This window comes from Anabrus simplex, chromosome 10 (genome assembly GCF_040414725.1).
Source record: "Anabrus simplex isolate iqAnaSimp1 chromosome 10, ASM4041472v1, whole genome shotgun sequence".
NCBI lineage: Eukaryota > Metazoa > Arthropoda > Insecta > Orthoptera > Tettigoniidae > Anabrus > Anabrus simplex.
In genome coordinates this window covers 125,131,251-125,145,546 of record NC_090274.1, presented here as the reverse complement: position 1 = coordinate 125,145,546, position 14,296 = coordinate 125,131,251, and the positions used below count along the sequence as shown (strand labels likewise).

The following is a 14,296-nucleotide window of genomic DNA, read 5'->3' as shown; positions in this document are numbered from 1 at the left end:
GATGTGCCACGTCAGAATGAGGACACAGATGCGTGCACAATAAAATTCTGAACCTGCACCTTGAAGTCATTGTATACAAAGAAAGTTAACAGGATACCAGGGTACATCAATAAAGGAAGAGTGTTTATGAGCCTACAGTAAATTTCTTACAAGGTTAATATTACATTGACCAATAGAGCTCTGTTGTCTTTTAATGGGAGGTCAAGGTTCCATATCAAGGCTTTTTAAGAAGAGATTCAGCTTATCATCCTCTCTTAGAGATGAGATTGTAGTGGAAGAAATTCTGCCAAATCTTAAATCACCATCTCAATCCAAATATTTGAGTATGATTTGCTATAGCCTTCGGTTAGTGAGTGTACCGAGTCATCTGGGGCTACCTTCGTTGGAAGGAGAATTTGTTGAATGAAAGTAAAATGCCTTCAGACCTCTTTCCATGAGCTGGGCTGAGTGGCTCAGGTGGTTGAGGCGCTGGCCTTCTGACCCCAATTTGGCAGGTTCGATCCTTGCCCAGTCCAGTAGTATTTGAAGATGCTCAAATATGTCAGCCTCGTGTCAGTAGATTTACTGGCACCTAAACGAACTCTTGCGCGATTAAATTCTGGCACTCGGCATCTCCAAAAACCGCATAAAGGCCAACATTATTATTATTATTATTATTATTATTATTATTATTATTATTATTATTATTATTATTATCATCTTTCCATGAAGTGAGTCTAACAGTTTACCAAAGAGTATGTTCAAAAACAGCGACAATGTTGTGATAATCCTCGGGAGCATCCCACTTTTAGCTGTGTCAGCATTCTACACATACTCGCATGCACAAGTCCCAGTTTACTGTATATTTACACTGCATTGTTGCACTATGAGCCACACCCCCATGGAAATTAGGAGTAACAAAATCAACATGGAAACTAGTACTGTCACTACCCGTGGGAGTTTTCTTACCTGTTCCCCTATTGGGCGGGTCCCAGGTGGCAGATAGGGGGCCCTCCAAACTTGGCTGGAGGGTCTGAGGGAAATAAAATACCTTCTTATGGACCATAAACAAGTATTGCCAAAAAGCGTCTTGAGGCATTGTGATTCTTACTAGCCCCAGTCAAGGCTTGGAAATGGAGGCCTCGCCCACATATGCTACAGTTTCCTCCACATGGGTGATACAGTGGTTCATGTGATATGGGGCTAGTGATTGAGGTGAATGCTCACTGTGGGATGCTGGAACCAACACATCACTTTGCTCTATATAGCCTGGACGAGCAGTGGGTTGGGAAAGGGGCGATCCCTGTGAACTCTGTCATGATAATGCCAAGTAGAGTCCAAGTGAGTAGGCCTATTGAAGGGAGAGCAAACCTGGCTAGGTTTGGGCCAGGGGTGGACCGCTGGACGGACGACTGAGAGGAGTGGTCTCTTCTACGGAGAGCCTGAGTTGCAGGAGGACAATGTCTGGCTGTATGCCTCTCCACGGATGGTGACGACGATGCTCAAGACCTTAGAAGGAGCAAAAAAACCTATGATTGATTGAACCCAAGATGAAAAAATGGAGACAAAAGTCCCAATTGGACAGGCTGTCACCGATTCAAACAAAAAATGGCAACAGAAGCTCCAGTAGAGCAGACTGCTACCACAAGCAAACCAGGAACATCTGTAGAGACAGAACTGAAGATTTCTGCATCGAAAATCAACAGATTTTATATCAACAGACCACCTCCCAACAGTGCATATTACAAGGAAAGGAAAAGATCGAAGGAAGGAAGCCAAAATAGTGGCTGGAACTTGGACGGAGAAGGCACGGAACAGGGATTGGCGAGAGGCTGTCCCTCCAACAACGCCCAAAAGACCAAGGTCGGGGGATAATAAACCATCAAGTTCGGCTACAAAACCGCTCGCCAAGAAACAGTAAGAAGAGATGGTCATGCCCTTCTTGGAAAGACTAACTTCAATCAAGGTAGCAGTAATACCTAAAACCTTTCCAGACGGGAAACTGAAGGAGGAAGACGTGAAGGAACTTTCATCTGCTCTGGTAGCGCAAATGAAAGTGCTGTCGGATGGATGCCTTCCAGGCTTCCTCAGGTCTCCAAGGCTGGAAAGTGGAGCAGTGGTAGTGATCTGTCCAAATCCAGAAACTAAAGGCTGGCTGGAACAGACAGTGGCCAGTAGCAACCCTTGGAAAGGGGAGAATTTGGAGGTGGCAGAAGCCAAGAAGGTGGCGAATACTACAAAGGTCATCACCAAGTTTCCTCCTCTATTTAACAAGATGAAGGTTGATGATGTGCTTGTCAGGATACATCAGCATGACACCAAACTTCTGACGAAAGAGTGGAGAGTGCTGAATGCAACAACTACTGATGACACAGGAAGGACAATTGTTTTGGCCCTTAATGAAGGAGATTTTGAAGAGCTCAAGAAGTCAGACCTTAAGGCCAAGATTGGACTTGGGCAGATCAAATTTCAAGTAATTAATGGAAAAACAAAACCAGCGTTGGCATGGATGGTACTGAAATTCTACAGGCCATCCTACAACATAAAAAAATCAGCTGTTGCCAATTTTGTCAGGAAGTTCAAGTCCGAGGCTATCGATGTGGCTCTTATTCAAAAGCCATGGGTAGTTAAGGGCAGAGTAGCGGGGCTGGCAGAATCTGGAGGTAAGCTAATGTAGAATACTACATCAAATGTGCCTAGAACATGCTTACTTATGAGCAGAAAACTGAAATGTCTTCTGTTGCAGGAGCATTGTTCAAAGGACTCAGTGGCAGCCAAGATAAAACTTGAAAATTAGGAAGGTCCCAGAGAAATAACCATAGGCTCTGCATACCTCCCCTATGACTCAACTAATCTGCCCCCATTAGAAGAAGTTGAGAACCTAATTTGCAACGCAAAGAGGAAAGGTGGACACCTAGTCCTTGGAGCAGATGCAAATTCACACTACACGGCATGGGGCAGCATGAACTGCAATGCAAGAGATGAGTCTTTACTATAGTTTATTATTGGAACTGAGTTGACGATACTAAACATAGGAAATAAGCCTACATTTATAAATAAAAATCGTAGGGAGGTAATAGACATTACACTAAGCACTACGCATATTGCAAACCTTATTAAAGACTGGAAGGCGCTGGAGGAACAATCATTGGCAGACCAGCAGCACATCCAATTTGCAATAGGTGCGAGACTATGTGGGATCGAGATGTACAGAGACCCAAAAAGAACTAACTGGGATAGATACAGAGAAGTTCTAGGGAAGGCTGTAAAAATAATTTCAACTAATGTGAGAGGACAGAAAGAATTGGATGAGGCAGTAGAATTATTAGAAGAGGCCATTATTGAATCATTCCATGGCAACTGTCCTTTCAAAGAAAAGAAAAACACCAAAAAGTTAAGGTGGTGGAACAACAAACTAGCCAAAATGAAAAAAGAGGTTAGGATATTGTATAGAATATCATCTAGAAATGGTATGTGGGACGTATATCATAGGAAACTCACCGAGTATAACCTAGTGATATGGGAAGCAAAAAGAAAATCTTGGAGACTGTTCTGTGAGAAAGTGGAATCGCACACTGAAACAGCAAGGCTCCAGAAGGTTCTGAAAGCAACCCATATAAATCAGGTGGGGACACTGGAGAAACCACATGGGTTGTTTACTCAGGTGGGGAAGGACACGCTGGAGATGCTAATGACATGTCACTTTCCTGAGGCTGAGGAGATGAAAGAAGAAGAAACGGTTGGAACAGAGACCGGAGCTCAAAGAGCAGACTGGAATTGAGTCAACAGAATAATAAAACACAACGATGTAAAATGGGCAAACGACACGTTTCACCCTATGAAGGCTCCGGGGCCAGATGAGATACTTCTGTTACCCCTACAGGAAGGACGCGAGATACTCGTCAGTGCCCTGACGGACATCTTCAGAGCTAGTCTAGCGTTAGGGTACGTGCTGAAATCATGGTCTGAAGCTAAAGCAGTATTCATACCTAAGCCTGGAAGGGGAAACTATGCCCAAGCCAAAGCATACAGACCATGATGTTTAACCTCCTTCATGCTGAAAGCAATGGAGAAAATTCTGGATAAATGTATCTGAAGAATGGTACAAGTAAACTCAACGTTACGTGAAAATCATTTTGCATTTTGATCTGGCAGATCCACTGAAGTAGCACTCCACCAGTTGGTTTGTAAACTAGAGGAAAGCCTAGAATATAAAGAAATTGCACTAGCAGCATTTCTAGATATAGAAGGAGCTTTCAACAATACAACCTATGACTCTATGATCAAAGCATTGGAAATTAGCAAGGTGAGTAAAACCATCGTCAAATAGATTAAATCCATGTTAGACGGAAGGAAGATAAAAGCAACCCTGTTTGAAGAAACGCTGACTGTTAGCGCCACCCGAGGCTGTGCTCAGGGAGGAGTTCTTTCGCCACTGCTGTGGAACCTCGTGGTGACCAAATCATAGCTATGCTCAATGAACTGAGTTTTTATACACAAGGATACGCAGATGACGTAGTGATTGTGGTACGAGGTAAGGTGATGAGTGTTATCTAGGACCTCAGGCAAATATCACTCAACTTTCTGGAGAATTGGTGCCGCGAAGAACATCAGTCAACCTGAACTCCTCTTGTCCCTTTTACAAGAAGGAGACAGTTAGAGGGAAAGAGATCACTGAAACTATGGAAGAACAGGCACTGCACCTAGGTTTAATATTGGATAAAAATCTAACCTGGAATCCCCATATAGAAAGGAACATAACCCGGGCCAAGAACTTGCTGTATGCATGTAAAACAGCTGTTGGGAAGACATGGGGCCTAAAACCATCAATGGTAATGTGGATATACACAATGATCATTAGACCATTGATGGCCTATGCTGCAATCATCTGGTGGCAGAAAGTAAGTCGAGGAGAAGCCGACAGTAGATTGGATAGCCTACAGAGGATGGCATGCATACCCATAACTGGGCCTATGAAACTACGCTGACAGAAGCCTTGAATACTTTACTAGACCTCCCATCACTATGCAAATTCATAAAAGGACAGGCTACAATGAGTTCATATAGGGGAAAGTCAGGAGGTATCGGACAGTTTAACTTTTCTGCCATAATTTGTTTATGGAATAGGAAAAAATTCATGTAATGCATTTTATAAGCATCTATATTCTTGTATCTACGTACTCACTAGAATATATTTAATCACAATTAAAAACACGGACAATATTAACAAATTAAGGAGGTCATTACACTTTCGTAGGTTTGAAAAATGGAGGGTGGTATCGGACGGTCAATGTTTTTTAACAAAAATTTATATTTTTCACATTAAAAATAAAACAAATTAACGTTTAGCCATTCTGCAAATATCACACTCATTAGCGTTGAAGATTCTTGATGGACTAAACAAATATTTAGTCACAAGGTCATTTAATTTATCCAAAATATGTCCACTTGCTCCTTGTTGAAGCCTACTGCTCGCTGCAAGCTGATAGACTCAGCCGTCCTCAAACGGAGGTCTTAATGCCTCTTCATAAAATCATAAAAAGGGTCTTTCCTGCCATCATTTTAGTTTTATTAAACCTATGTTCAGCTCTCAATTCCTCAGCAAATTGATACACAAGTTTTAAAAATTCTGTTTTGATGAGTGGCATGAGCTGACTGTTGGAGCCTTGATATGCATGTACAGGTCATTCTCTTCTTCATCTGAGAATGTTCTCTGAAAAGTCTCACTGTTCGCCGTACACACTTTTATTGGAATCTCTTTACCAGCTTCAAGAGCTTTGCTTCTATCATCTAACGTGATATTGTGGAACAGAGGAACATTGACTGGCCTCTCTAATACTCATTCTATTGTCCCTGACACTATTCACGACTAATATTATATTGCTTTCTTCCCATTATCCTCGTATCTTCCCCATGCTTACCTAAAACAAAGGATAGTACTATCAGTAACCCGGACGGAACTGCAACCTATCTGTCCGATACCGCACGCCAGTTTCGTGTCCGATACCGCCCGAATGACTCCCTTAAGAAACAACTGGAACTGAACGAGAACGTTCGAAAAGAAACTGATTCTAAACCCACGATATTACAGAGTAAGGAATACTGCTTCTGCTAATGTACTCAAAGTTCAATGCAACTTGTCCTTGTTGCTGCTACTTCTTGGTAAAAATAAATCCGTGCCGGCCGAAAATCACACAAAGGACAAAAATACACCACAACTCGTAAACGACCCTGCCTTTCGACTGAATAGGATGTACCCATCCTTCAAACATGCAGGCGGACCTGTGAGTACATACATACATATCTTTATTGCCCACCCTAGTGTACACCATCGGCTTACAGGCAATAAAGACAGACAGAGCGAAACAAAGGAAAACAAGCAATAATAACAACTACATATCTCTTAAAACTACTTAACTATATTTACTACCTCTACATATACTCAGTATCATCCCACACGTACGCGGATAGCCAGCACACATGCAGGACGATACCGCACTACTAACTACCCAAAGCCCAACCCCTGACTACCACCTAAAAAAAAAAAAAAATAAATAAAAAAAATAATTAGACTGGTCGCTGCGACAGCCCTGGCATGGAACACACGCCCACCAACCCGTCTACAGCAGCCACCAGCCTTGCCACGTGAGAACTGGTATCGTATCTCACCGACCCTCGCTGACAAACACTGTGTTCCTTTCCTTATGGCTGAAACCAGACCCAACAGGTGGCCTGCAACACACTTCCGCTATGTACGTCACACATACTCTTGCCCCTTGTCAGCACACTACCTTCCCTATCCTTTTCATTTCCGTGCGGACATGCTCAAGTCTATCTTCTTTGGAGTGGGGTCAAGTCCCCCACCCCTCCCTCTTCCCTTGATACGTCACCCTCACCTCTCACGCACTACTCCCGCTATTTACATCTCACCTTATAAAAACTTAAGACTTAAACATCAGCTAACAACCATTTAAAATCCCTCATCAACGCACCTAAAACAATTAACACTTTTTTTTTTTTAACACAGACAAACTTTTTTCATTCGAAGTCCATTAGTACACTCAGTCTTCTCCACCTACCGCACCACACTTCATATATCAAACCGACTCACCTTATTAAGCTTCAGACTTAAACATCAACTAACAATCATTTTATATCGCACTTAAAACAATTTGACTTTTTTTTTTTTTTAAACATTTCACTTACACACAAACAAACAGTTTCCATTCCAAATCCATTAGTTCACTCCGTCTTCTCAGTCTACAACACCTCAATTACATCAAACTGTTAGATCCCATTTCTTCCATCCTATTAAACTTAATACATAAACATCAAGAATCCCTCAATTTTTACACCCCTCATCAAGGCATCTACACCATTTAAATTCTTTTTAAAAGAATTTTTTTTTGACCTACTTTCATAATTTCCATACTGCCAACATTTTCTCCTTAACTACATTCCCACTTAATCTATCACAATTCTATCACATGTACCTTCTTTATACTCCCTCCTCACACAAATACACTTAAACCTACTCAACCTCCCTTTTTTCTCAACGCTTACCTAATTTTCTCAGGCTTTCCCTTTGCCCCAGGCGGATCACCTTTCCACAGGGCAAGGTGTTCTCCCCCTTTCCCCTAACACTACAGACCCCTCTTCTGATATCATGATTACCATGATACCCTTCCCGCATTTGCTCAGGGCGGATATCCATTCCTCTGAGCAGAATGCCTTCCCCCTTTCTCCCTCAGCACGAACCACATTATCTGCACAACCCCTGTTACTCCCTCAATTTCTTTATAAATATAGCTCTGGCCACATTTAAGAATTTCGCTATATTCGTTCCTTTCTCCCACTCCCTACATAACCAAGATGTTATCTTATAGCTTTCCCCTACCATATGCAGCTCCTTCTTACTTATTAGTTTGATCTTTATCTCCGCCAAAGGTCGGCATTGATTAAAAATATGCAGGTCCTCCCACTTCTCTCCACATAACACACATCTATCCCTATTCTCACTACCAACCCACCCCCTATTCCTCGGAAGACCCAATACCCACCAATACAAACCTCTCTTATCCCTTCTACCCTCAAACTCCGTTTTTGGGTTTATTACTTCCACCAATTTATTTAATACTGATAAAGAGACTCTCTCTCTACATTCCTCTATTAAGCTCTGTCTTTCAATATCTAGTAGTCTTCCCTTTATCCTTTCCCATACCCATTTATTCCTACCATCCCCCCAGACCTCTCCATATACCCCCAATCCAATCTTTTGTAACCATTTTTTGCACTTATTCACCCAGTAACCTTCATTCGTCATACCTTTCTGAAAATTAAACGTTTCTTGTGACCTGTGAGTAGCTAAACAGGTTCTGCCACATGCTGCTAACAAAGACATCTGTGAATTGTCCGATACCAGCCGCCGTCCGATACCTCCCGACCTTCCCCTAGATTGGCACAATCAGAGTGCTGGAATGCACAAAGACCCAATCTAGGACACTGTAAAATTAACAGAGTAATAACAGAGGAAGTTTTACACATGCCTTCTGATCATATGATACCAAAGTACAACTTTGAAAAACCATTTGAGACCCAGTTAATAAAAAAGAACACTGGGATATCAACAAATGGAATACTGAAAAAGAAGATAGTGTGGTGATGGCTCAAAGACTGTGGATGGCACAGGAGAAGGGATCAATGGGAAAAGACCTGAGAGATCAATCCAGTTGAGTCTGGGCAGACACACTGCACTCTTTCAAGCTGAAATGATAGCTATCACAACATGTCTTAAAAAAAAAAAAATCTGAAAATGAACTATAGGAATAAGAACATTTTCATTTTTATGGACAGCCAAGTGGCCGTTAAGGCACTAGAGGCAGTCCGGATATTATACAGAATTGTCTGGTATTGCTACTCACTTCTCCTGAAGCTCTCAAAGTACAACATTGTCAAAATAATATGGGTACCAGGGCATGCAGGTATAGAAGGAAATTAAAAGGCAGATAAACTGGCCAGGAAAGGGGCAGAAACACATTTAATAGGCCCAGAACCTGTATGTAGGATTTCCTATGGACAAACCTGACCCTACATAGGAAAATGGGTACAAAGGAAACAAATGGAAAACTGGAAAAATACTCCAGGATGCAGGCTTGCAAAGGACCAAACAAGAAGCATACTAAAGAACTGTTGAAACTCATATGAATAGTAACACAGTAAGGTTTCCACCTATTCAGTACTAATATGTATTTACAATGTTATAAATTACATGGAACTAGTTTCGACCCACCTAGGGGTCGTCATCAGCCATATTAAAGCATACATAAGTATTTTGTCGAATCCTAAAACATGTTATTTTTAACTGTAATAATCGTATGGATTTTATAATTTATAAAGTGAAGTTTGGTAATGAGATGAGAAATGTTAGTATGGTACAGGTGAGTAGTAAATAATAATATATATACAAACAAGTTTGGAACAAAGTACTAGTGAGGTGCTTAGAGTTGTAAAAATATAACCTCGTGGATGTCAGTAGTCCTCGTACTAAAGAAACAATGTAAAATAAAGATGGGACTGTTGACAGTACACTGCCATCTGAAGAAACACCTACATGGAATTGGAGTAATAAGAGACAACATATGTAGGAAATGCAGTGAAGTAGAAGGATCAGCTGAGTACATACTTTTCAAATGTGAGGCACTGAGTAGATTCAGACTCTCCGCTCTAGGACTACCAGGTAAAGAGAGAGGAAAAAATCCAAGAAGACCCAATAAGAACAACCTACAACTTTGTGAAGGGTGCAGGTATGGCAGCAAAGGATCTTAGAGGTCGACGCTAGTTAGGAACTAATATTTAGAGGCCCCATGAAAATAAAAAGAGAAGTACTATCACTAGCAACACTCGTGTATTATCAAGCAGATGATGAGTGTGCAGCGGAAACTAAACGATTTTATGATATTAGTTCTCTTTCCTGAATTAAATCATATTGAAGTTTGTATTTAACAATCATTATTTTATATTCTGTAATAACATTTACTAGCAGAGTGGCCTCCCAGTGGGTGCAGCAGCAACAGTGATCTTAGCAGAGATATACATTAACAACATTGATACTACTATAATTACCAACATCAGTGGAAATTTTTTTTTCAGTACCGTACATAATGTTGGTGAAATATTTCTGATCAAAGATCAACAGACCAGAACATTCCAGCACATTTGACTGCCTCAGTACATCACAATAGAAACAGAATGCAATCTCACTTTTAATTTTCTTGATTTAACATTTAAAAGGCTCAATGGCGTCCTCATTTATGATATTTATAACGAACCCACACAAAAGAGCAATGTCATCATACATCATATGTCTGGGAGCCCAGAAAAAAAAGCAACTTCCTATACTTTGGCCTATAGAGCACTCGATATCCCACTATCAAAAGGGAACTTTTATAACAAAAGCACTGGTAATAAAATTACCAGCCCTTTTTCTTAGCTAAAATCAATCCCTATTGTAAAATGTTTCTTTGATTGTTGGTAACTGTAAATAAATAACTTCATTGTTATGATACAAGATGTCAAAGTTTAGTTCACATTTATTTCATGGTCCTTCCAGCCTGGACAAATTTGCTTTGAACACCTACAGACCAACTTCCTATATGAAGTAATTAATATATTAATGATTTCCAGTAGGGATACTGCAGATAAAGAAATTGTAGTTCCAACTTCTACAACCTCATAAGACATCTACTTTTGGATAACAAAGTGCCTATGGGAACCAAGATGACTCTGTTGAAGTCATTCTCACATACAGTCTAGAAGCTTGTACACTGAAAGCGAGAGACCAGGCGAGTTGGCAAGATAATCAGATAAAAAACTTAACAGTAAAACTGAAGGTAGCATCTATAAGGTACCAAGTCCGACTCGTTGGCTGAACGGTCAGCGTACTGGCCTTCGGTTCAGAGAGTCCCGGGTTTGATTCCCGGTCGGGTCGGGTTTTTTAACCTTAATTGGTTAATTCCTATGGCACGGGCACTGGGTGTATGTGTTTTCTTCATCATCATTTCATCCTCATCACGACGCGCAGGTCACGTACGGGCGTCAAATAGAAAGACCTGCACCTGGCGAGCCGAACCCGTCCTGGGATATCCCGGCACTAAAAGCCATACGACATTTCATAAGGTACCAAAAAATAACACAGACCCGACATTCATACAACGCATCCACACATGCACACGCAGAGAGCAGATGCGCAAGGCAACATAAAATGTAGAATCAAGACACACAGCAATAAAAACCACAGTAGCATGAGAAAAGTGAGTCAAAGGCTCATGAGCTCAATCTGAGAGTCCAGATCAAATAATTAGGGTGGCTGCAATATAGGGCAAGGCTCACCTAGTCGTTACAATAATCAAACTACAAATACACTATGAACATATTCATATCGTCCCTGGCAGCAAACATGAATTGTACAGAACTAGTCTTTTAAATACACATCTCAGCATGAGCTCAAGTAAGATGTCGCAGTAGAAGAGAAAGAAACAGGTCTCAAATGAAAAATCTTCATAATCAAACAACAGCACACACACCTCTATCAAAATGGGTCAGTATAACCTTTTTTGTCCCTACGTAGGAACAAATATATGTATCAAGTAAATTTTAAAGTAAAGAGAAAATTAATCCACCACAATAGAAATAAAGAACAAAGAACATAACCGGGATCACAAGGAACTCTAGCCTAGCATAATTGTGGCAAGCCAAGGGAAGTAGTCAAAAAATTAAATACCCGGAATAAGAATCTACACATATTAACAGGTCCTGTACGTTGTCTCAAAGCAGAAAGCGACGTATGGAAAAGTATCAATCTTTTAAAATTACCATTTAAATTATACAAAACACAATTCATAGCACTGCCTCTCCATATTTTAAATCAAGGCTTCCATTCTCTTCTCATAAAGATCATACAAAGCAAAGTTAGGATAGAAAGAAATGCTTTGGAAATTCATAAAGGCATGAGGCACCATCTATCATAACCGGGAGGAAGTGGATCTCAAGTCAGAGAACAGTTGCCATATTCAAATAATCATTATTAGGGAATAGAATAACAAGACCATTTGAGGTATAAAATATTAAGACCACTAGGTGTGGCACAAATATTCCACGCCTCAGAATACTCACCTAGGGTTGGAATATGAGAAAAATTTCATCGGTACAACCGTATAGAATATCTTGAGAAGCACAAATGAAGTGCACTGCAAAGAAATAATGTTACACATATGTAAAGTCAGTAAATTATCACTTTCAAATAAAGTAACTAGTATAGTAAAAGAACAGCATCCTCACCAGTCTGGAATTGGAAAAAGCTTAAGAAACTGTGGAAATAGCTCACCTGCAATAAGGGAAATTTAATTGAAGAGTGAACTGGATTGACATCCAAGAGAGTTCATCTGACCTTGATCTGCTGAGTGAAAATATTAAGAAGTTTTGAAAACAATGGTTTCCGTTGTTCATTGAAGAGCTGCAATTCAAACACTACCACTGATATATCAGAAGGTGACAGTCGAGCCTCAAATTTACATAGCAGATTGCCGAAATATAACTTTGAAATTGTTAATGGTCAGAGCATGATGGAAAGTCGGCCTGTCACTAGAGGACATTATTCAAAACTGAAAAGTAACATGAGGTCAAAATATAATGTTCCATTACTAGAAGTATGAGGACTATCTCAACATACTTGAGCAAGATTACAAGTAGACACAAAAGCAAACTAACCTATGTTCTGATACGATCTTGTGCTTATCAAGGCTAACAAACTGCACCCTCTTCATTGGAGAAGAGGATTGATGGAAATGGTTTGCCAAGGTGGCTACTGCCAATCGCATCATGCATCCTATCAATGAATTGTGTACAACCAGAAACAAACTAGGAGTGATCATCCAACTATAACTTGCTTGAACATTATCATCGTATTTGCCTGATTTACTCTTGTGTGCATCTGTTTCATTTTGTTAGTGTTCTGCCTTTGTGTTCTGCCTGGTGTGAAAATGGGAAACCACGGAAAACCATTTTCAAGGCTGCTGACAGTGGGATTCAAACCCACTATCTCCCGGATGCAAGCTCACACCTTGCACCCCTGACCACACAGCTAACTCGCCCGGTCATTTTCTTTCTTACCCCTTCTGAATCTTCATGCTCAACTTGGACTTAAATGGCATCCAGAGTATTGTAATGAATCTCAGCAACCCTGTAAATTATGGATTTAACGCTAATATGAGTTGTTTTTGTTTTGTTTTGCATGTCATCCCCTCCCCTAGGGGTTCTAGGAATGTATTGCCCCACAGTACGGTATTTTTTTTTTCTTTTCAAGATGAGTCATGTGTACCAAGTTTGGTTGACAGCTATGCTGGCACATACACACATAATTATATCCATGATCGAGGACTGGTTTCACCTTTCCTCACCTTCATGCTGGCTCAATATGCACTTAAATGACATGCAGAGCCTCTCTTTTCATCTCAGCAACCCCGAAAGCTATGGATTCAACACTATTTTCAATTATATTTATAAGCCACCCCGTCCTCACCTCTACCTCTAAGGTAGCTTACCCCCACACAGTAAGTCATGTGTCTCCTTGGACTAGCCTATATTCATGCACATACCTGCTTCACACATCAGGCCTGTGTTTTACTGTACAATCCTTGAGCTGACGTTGCCATGATTATGGACGATCATTTCTTCATCCGATTCCTAGAGTCGAGGTTGTGTGGTGCCATTGTCTCCGTAACAGTTGGTTTTAGGGCTGTAGTTGGCTAAAAAACAGAGAGAATGGGAATATGGAAATTTGGACTGGGAAAGAGAAACAGCCGAGGTGAAAGGCTACTAGATTTTTGTGAACAGTATGATACGGTAATAACTAACACCGTGTTTGAAGTGCCTTTGAGAAGCCGATATACCTGGAAAAGTCCCAGAGACATGCAAAGATACCAAATTGATTTCGTATTAGGTAAAGCTAGGTACAGAAATCAAATCAAGCCACAGCTATCCTGACACTGAAGTGGACAGTGATCACATACTTGTGATGGCAAAGTGCAATTTCAGACTTAAAAGGATGATCAGAGGAAGAAAGTCAGATGGGATTTAAACAGGTTGCAAAATGAACAAATTAAACTGAAATATGTGGAGGATACAGATGCACTCCTGAAATATAATAATGATGAGATGGACTGAGAAATGATGAAACAGGAATCTCTGAGGTAGCACATAGAACTTTAGGGAATAGAAGGCTAGAGCCAAGAAAACCATGGATTACTGAAGAGATATTAGA

At 40.6% G+C, this 14,296-nt stretch overlaps 1 protein-coding gene across 1 annotated transcript in view; it reads left to right on the top strand.

Moving 5' to 3' along the window:
- LOC137502367 (zinc finger protein OZF-like) overlaps positions 1-14,296 on the top strand; it is a 95,497-nt gene that overhangs the window by 44,179 nt on the left and 37,022 nt on the right. The gene's annotated exons all lie outside the window — the stretch shown is intronic.